The sequence below is a fragment of the Canis lupus genome, chromosome 25 (genome assembly GCF_011100685.1).
Source record: "Canis lupus familiaris isolate Mischka breed German Shepherd chromosome 25, alternate assembly UU_Cfam_GSD_1.0, whole genome shotgun sequence".
NCBI classification, from domain to species: domain Eukaryota; kingdom Metazoa; phylum Chordata; class Mammalia; order Carnivora; family Canidae; genus Canis; species Canis lupus.
The window spans coordinates 3289780-3297112 of NC_049246.1; positions in this window are offsets into that span (position 1 = coordinate 3289780).

Below are 7333 nucleotides of genomic sequence, written 5' to 3' on the forward strand. Positions count from 1 at the left end.
CTTTTAAAGCAAAATTTAATCTTTTAAAATATTAGTTACACCTCAAAATGTAAGAAGCATATGAAGATATACATCAATTATAAGAAATCATCAAGGTCATATTTAGCCCTTTCCATACTGGATCTTCTTAATTTGCACCTGAGTGATCTAAAAATCCACTATCAACTTCTCTGATCCTTCTTTTTTTTTTTTAATAAAGATTTTATTTATTCATGAGAGACACAGAAAGAGAGACAGAGACACAGGCAGGTGGAGGAGAAGCAGGCTCCATGCAAGGAGCCCGACGTGGGACTCATCCGGATCCCAGGACTCCAGGATCAGGCCCTGAGCCAAAGGCAGACGCTCAACCGCTGAGCCACCCAGGCGTCCTTTCTCAGATCCTTCTAGCTATAGAATATTTTAGTGGGGTATATCATATAGTCTAAAGGGGAAATTATCTTTCTTATTTTAGAAAATAGTTGTTGGAACTTAGTTTTAACATTCATCATCAAAAACACAAGTTTTAACTTCTTAACCAAAGACAAATTTCCAAAGAACTACCAAGTGCATATTAAATCACAAGCTGAGACTTATTCAAGCTAGTGTCTGCTTAATAGAATACTATTGTTTCTCATGAATTTTAGACATTTTCCCCTAATGCTTATCACTGAAACCTATGGGCTTATGGCCACCACATACCCAGCACAATGGTTATAACATTCTGATGATTGGGTCTTAACAGAAAAGTTACTGTTATCACAGAAGTTACAAAGTATTTTATGATCTTAACTTTAGTAATGTTCTTTACAAGATGTGGTTTTGCTCATTTCCTCTCACCTTATCCTGACAATGTACCTGGGTACTCTCATATTCTGGTGGTAAAAGCAGAAATAGAGTTAGTTTTTCTAGGGGCCATTATAAATTACAAACATGTAAACTTTTGGCCCAGTAATTCAACTTACAATAATTTATTCAAAGGAAATAATCAGAAAGGCAAACTACACACTTAATAAAATGTTCACCACAGGTTTATTTATAACAGTGGAAGGGGCGCCTGGGTAGCTTAGTTGGTTAAGTGTCTGTCTTTGGCTTGAGTCATCATCTCAGGGTCCTGGGATCATGCTCCATGTTGGGCTCCCCGCTCAGCAGGGAATCTGCTTCTCCTGCTCCTTCTACCCCATCCTCACTTCCATATGCTTTCTCTCTCTCTCAAATAAATGAAATCTTTAAAAATATACATAACAGTGGAAAATGGAAATAACCTTCATGTCAGACTTCAAAAGAATGGTTAAATTATGGTTATTATAATAATATTCAGGCAGAAAATGTTTTCATATGATTTTATTAAAGAATCTGACAGAATGATTGAAGAACAATAGAATAATATGTTATACAACAGGTTACTACAAAGAACATAAAGAATGGATCCATTTGAGTAAAATATGTATGCAGAGGAAAAAATACAACTTTTGGCAGTATCTTAAAAGTTATTATCTTTCGTGGTAACATTATACTTTTTATGTTACATAATGTTTAAAAACTGAAAAGCATCACTATTAAAATAAAAAGATTTATAGAAATTAATCTCTAGTTATTTAATTTCATGCTCTAATATGTTTACATGTACTCCATCCAAATGTGAAAGAATATGTGGTGATATTTATGAAAGCAAAGGTAAGGAAAGGTAGGGAACATTGCATTATTTTTCTGTTTATAAAAGCAGAAAGGAGGTGCAAATACTCTGTAAAGCTTTCTTCAAACGGATTGAAGTAGGACATCTGGGATACTGTCCACTGTAAAGGAAAATGAAGACCAGATGGAAAGCTACTGAGACCACCTGGGTAAAAATTCCTGGTGGCCTAGACAAAGATAGTGGTAATGAAGATGAAGAGAAGAAAATGGTTATAAAATATATTCTGAAGGTAGAAATGACAGGTCCCTTTCTAGCTTCCTTCTAGCTATTTTGCTATACCCTATGTTAAGAACAGTTGCCAGGCATTATTATGCTTTGTCCAGGTCCCACAAGGTTCATGAACCATGAACTTTCTGTTCATATATCATTATGAATGATTATCTGTTATCATATATTTTTGAATATATATTTTCTGTTTTCTTCCAATTCTGACAAGAAAACCAATGCTATGATACAGTGAGATGTGTGCTATGATTCATAAAATGTACTTTCTGGAATCAGATTAAGGAAAACTTCCTAGAAGAGATGACATTTGGGTTGAGAGTTGAAAGATGAGTAAATTTAAAAGGGGGTCTTAGAGAAGGCAGTGTATATCTACAAGTATGGTTTGAGAATATTAGGAGTATTGCAGAGAGCATTGTAAGCAACTGTGTATTCTAAGCATTTGCGAAAGTATGAAGGAGAGAGACAGAATATACGGAGTACATCATTGTAGTTTGGGTAAATGGTGCAAGATGAATGAATTGGGAGGAGATATTCAGTAGGGAGGGGCTGAATTAATGGTTTAATGTAAGGAGTTTAACCTTTATCCTGAAAACTTTATATCTGGAAATAGTGAGACATGATCATATTTCAGATTTTGAAAGATTACTGATAATAGAGAAGCAAGGCTACAGAGACAAAAGAAGCATTTACAATCTATAGACATTCCCCAAATGAATCGTAATCTCAATATGAGAACTATTTGAGAACTACTAGGACATCCATTCCTGGGAAGCAAAGGAAAAAATTACTTCACTGTTTTGTTTATGGGTCTGAAATCATACCTAATTAAAAGAACTCTTAACATAGCATATACTAAGAATTGCAGATGTCAAATTCTGGCACATTTGCAATAACTTACCAAACAAAAATTTTAAATTCACTGCTTGAATCAAATAGAAAATTGGAGGAAAATAAAAAGTAACATTAATAATAACCATATTTTCCTCAAAATGGACTGCATATTTTTTGAAGAAAAGTTTTATTTCTTATTTTTTGACTAATTCAAGCAAAATGATCACTGCAAGTTTTGATGTGGCATATTTTTTGATGTTACCATTAAAACAAAACAAAACAAAATGCTTAAAGTTTCCTCATCCTTTAAATAAATAGGGCAAAATAACAAAAATAACATTTGGCACAGTCTAATGTATACATTTTCAAAATTGATTAGGCCTTCAAAATATGTATTTTATTCACCTCTGTTTCCCTACTCAAGTTCTCTTTTCACACCTTCTGCTCTCTACAAATGAACAACAGATAATAAAGCAATCTGCCTCCTGCAAAAACACTCAGAATTTTTTTTTACACTCAGATTGTCATGAAAGGGGAAAGAGAAAGAAAGTATATTCAACTTCTTATTCTGTTACCCTCTGATTAGTTTATAGATCCCAAACACAGAGAGCTTGCTTGTCATTTTGAGAATTATTTATCGCAATGACATGTGGGCTGAGCACTATAGGAAAACAGAATAAACCGCAGTAAAAAACAAGCTTTAGCATCTCTCAGACAATACATTTCTACAGCTACAGTTACTAACGTGAAGTCATTTGATTTATAGGTCTCCTGCCTTCTCACTCCTGTTATTTCTGGATAAATCCATCTCTGATAGCCGCCACACCTTGAGGCCATCTTCATTTGCCATGTCTCCCTCCACCTCTGTAATATCTAAGCCTGCACCTCACCTCATCTCACAGCACATACTCAGTTCTCAACCTGTTCTCTAAGCCAGGTTCCTGGCTCAATGAGAAATAAACTGAGGATCCGAACTTCTGATTTTCTTCAAACAGCTGTGTCATCTTGGTTACATTCAAAACAGAATTCTCAACTGCCACCACAGTGAGATTGCATTATTTTATAAATAACAACAAATAAAGCTTCCCTCCAAGAATATAATTTACATGTCAAGAAATAGAGTTAAACATATAGAAATTAGGGTTTTTTTTATACTGAAAGGGATTTAAAGAAAATGACAATTATTAAAATTAAATGTAGAAAATAATTTACCTAAAACAATTTTCTCTAATCATGTATACATTTTAAATATTTTAGATATGTGGTGTTCTTATATTTCTCTCTTTTTTAGGCTTGATATTTAGTTTTTGACATTATTCTATTTATGGTCAGGGTCATTTGGGGCAGGCAAGATCTTCATTTGGACAACTCAGACAAATGCAAAACTTGTGAAACTAAATAACTCAGTCTGATTTTTAAAAAGTACTTTTTTCTGGTCAAAATTATTCTAAATATTCATCAATGGCATTTAACACAATGAAGTAAAATTGACAATTGGAATTATTATATGATAAGTGATGCTGAGCACTTTTTCATGTGTCTGTTAGCCATCTGATTTCTTCTTTGAAAAATGTCTATTCATTTTTTCTGCCCATTTCTTAAGTGGATTATTTGTTTTTTGGGTGTTGAGTTTGATAACTTCTTTATAGATTTTGGATGCTAACCCTTTATCAGATACATTATTTGCAAATATCTTCTCCCATTTCATAGGCTGCCTTTTAGTTTTTTTTATTGTTTCCTTTGTTGTTGTTAGTTCTGGGTTCTCTGGTCGTTTTGAACATGTATGCTATATCTTTCATTGGTTTATAAAATTCTCTTGGTTGTTAACTCTTTAGTATTTGTTCTTATTCTTTTTCCCTTATTCTGAGACTTCAGTTAAATGTATGTTATGTTATTCTAGCATGTCAGACACTTCTCTGTTCAGTAGTTTCCATGCTTTTTACTCTCTTCAGTTCAGATATGTTCTATTGGTATCTTTTTCACTTTACTAATATTGTCTTCTAATGCATCTAAACCACTGATATACTCATCTTGACTTGTTAGTTTTAGATACCACAGTTTTTCAGATGTAGAATATTAATATTATTCATCACCTAACTTTCTGATATGATTTTTGTCCTTTAGTTGTTTTGTCCAACTTTTTGTCCATTTCTTAAGTTTTATTTATTTAAGTAATCTCTACACCCAACATGGGACTCAAACTCATTGATTTTAGGGGGGGATCTCTCTATTTCCTGGATCTGAATGCCTGTTTCCCTTCCCAGATTAGGAAAGTTTTCAGCTAGAATTTGTTCAAATACATATTCTGGCCCTCTGTCCCTTTCGGCGCCCTCGGGAACCCCAATTAAACGTAGGTTTTTCTTTCTCAGGCTGTCGTTTATTTCCCTTAATCTATCTTCATGGTCTTTTAATTGTTTGTCTCTTTTTTCCTCAGTTTCCCTCTTTGCTATCAACTTGTCTTCTATGTCACTCACTCGTTCTTCCACCTCGTTAACCCTCGTCGTTAGGACTTCTAGTTTGGATTGCATCTCATTCAATTGATTTTTAATTTCTGCCTGATTAGCTCTAAATTCTGCAGTCATGAAGTCTCTTGAGTCCTTTATACTTTTTTCTAGAGCCACCAGTAGCTGTATAATAGTGCTTCTGAATTGGCTTTCTGACATTGAATTGTAATCCAGATTTTGTAACTCTGTGGGAGAGAGGACTGTTTCTGATTCTTTCTTTTGAGGTGAGGTTTTCCTTCTAGTCATTTTGCTCAGTGCAGAGTGGCCAAAAGCAAGTTGTATTGGGAAAAACAGAAAAAGAGAGAAGAGAAAGAAGGAAAGAAAAGAGAAAGAGAAAAAAAAAAGGAAGAAAGAAAACGAAAAAAAAAGAAGAAAAAGAGAAAGAAAAAGAAAGGAGAAAAAAAGGGGTGGGGGAAGGAAACAAATCAAAAAGCAAAACAAAACAAAAAAAGAACCGCAGGGGAGTATCTTCTGATTCTGTGTACTTTAAGTCCCTTGGCTTCCCCTGGAACTTGTCCGTCTAGCTGGTCTTCTGGGGGAGGGGCCTGCTGTGCTGATTTTCAGGTGTTAGCAGTTGGGGGAGCTGCTGTGCCCCCGCCTGGTGCAGGGCTCAGTGGGGGTTGTTTACCCCGTGAGGCCGCAGGAGGAACAGCCCCAGTGGCGGGGCCAGCTCTGAGCCCTGGAGTCAGCCCCCGCAGTAGCTCCAGAGCTCTCCGTCTGCAGAGCCTGGAGGCTCCGGGGCGGGGCCGCTGATCTGCTCAGCTCGGGGCAGGAGCGTCCTCGCTGTCCTGGGCCCTCCCGGCCTCTGCCTGTCCCGGAGGAGGCCGGATCCTGGGCTGTGTCCCGGCGCCCTGTGCTCCGGAGCCTGCGCTGGTGGATTCGCTCTCCCGGGCCGTGCAACCCCCTCCGCGGAGCTGCCGCCCGAGCCCCTCCGAGCTGCTCCTGGAACCGCGCAGCCCCCTCCGCACGGAGCCTCTTCCTCCGCCCGAGCCCCTCCGAGCTGCTCCCGGGGCCGCGCAGCCCCCTCCGTGGAGCCGCCCCCGAGCCCCTCCGAGCTGCTCCGGGTCCCGCCGGGTCCCGCCGTGCGCGCTGCAGCCCTTAGGGAGCTCGGCGCACTCTCCTGGGCGCGCAGTTGCTGTTACTGTGGGACTCAAACTCAATTCCAAGATCAAGAGTTACATGCTCTTCCAATTGAGCCAGCCAGGTACCCCAACCTTTGTTTATTTCCTTGAATATCACAATCAAGTTATTTCAAAGTCATCTACCGCTAACTACAACATCTGGATTAACTATGCCTTTATTGTCAGTTATTCTTTAAATTCTCATTTATAGTCATATTTCTGTAATTTTCTTATTGTTGGGATCCCTGGGTGGCGCAGCGATTTGGTGCCTGCCTTTGGCCCAGGGCGCGATCCTGGAGACTCGGGATCGAATCCCACCGTCGGGCTCCCGGTGCATGGAGCCTGCTTCTCCCTCTGCCTGTGTCTCTGCCTCTCTCTCTCTCTCTCTCTCTCTGTGACTATCATAAATAATAAATAAAAAATTTTAAAAAAATCTTTAAAAAATTTTCTTATTGTTATAAATATCTGATTTCAGGATAAATAACTTCCATATACAAAAGAAAACCTGAGACTACACATCATATCTTCTACCAGAATGGTGCCTTTTTCCTCTGTTAGGCAAATGATATAAATTACTGGCCATATTAGTAAATTCTGAGAATAAGCTTGTTCTGCATTTCCTTAGAGATTTAGTTTGAATCTATCCACTTCTGGGTCAATTCTGTTTTTCTTGCATATATGTCTTTGGCTTTAGATTGAAAACACTGGAAGATATCTATTCATCAGTCTTCAAATTCTGCATTTAAAATATTAAATGTTAAAAACAATTAACATTTGAATTGAAAATTAAATGCATATTAAAGATTTCCAGCCAAGCTTTCCAACTTCTTGCCAATATAGTTTCAAAATCGGCAGATGTCTTGAGGTGGAGATTGGCAATGAGATTCAGCTGGCCCCTTTCCACTTGTAGGGCTGGCTTCCTAAAGTCAGTAAAACTGTCAGAGATTTCATTCTGTCTTTTTGGAAGGTCAATGCTAGCT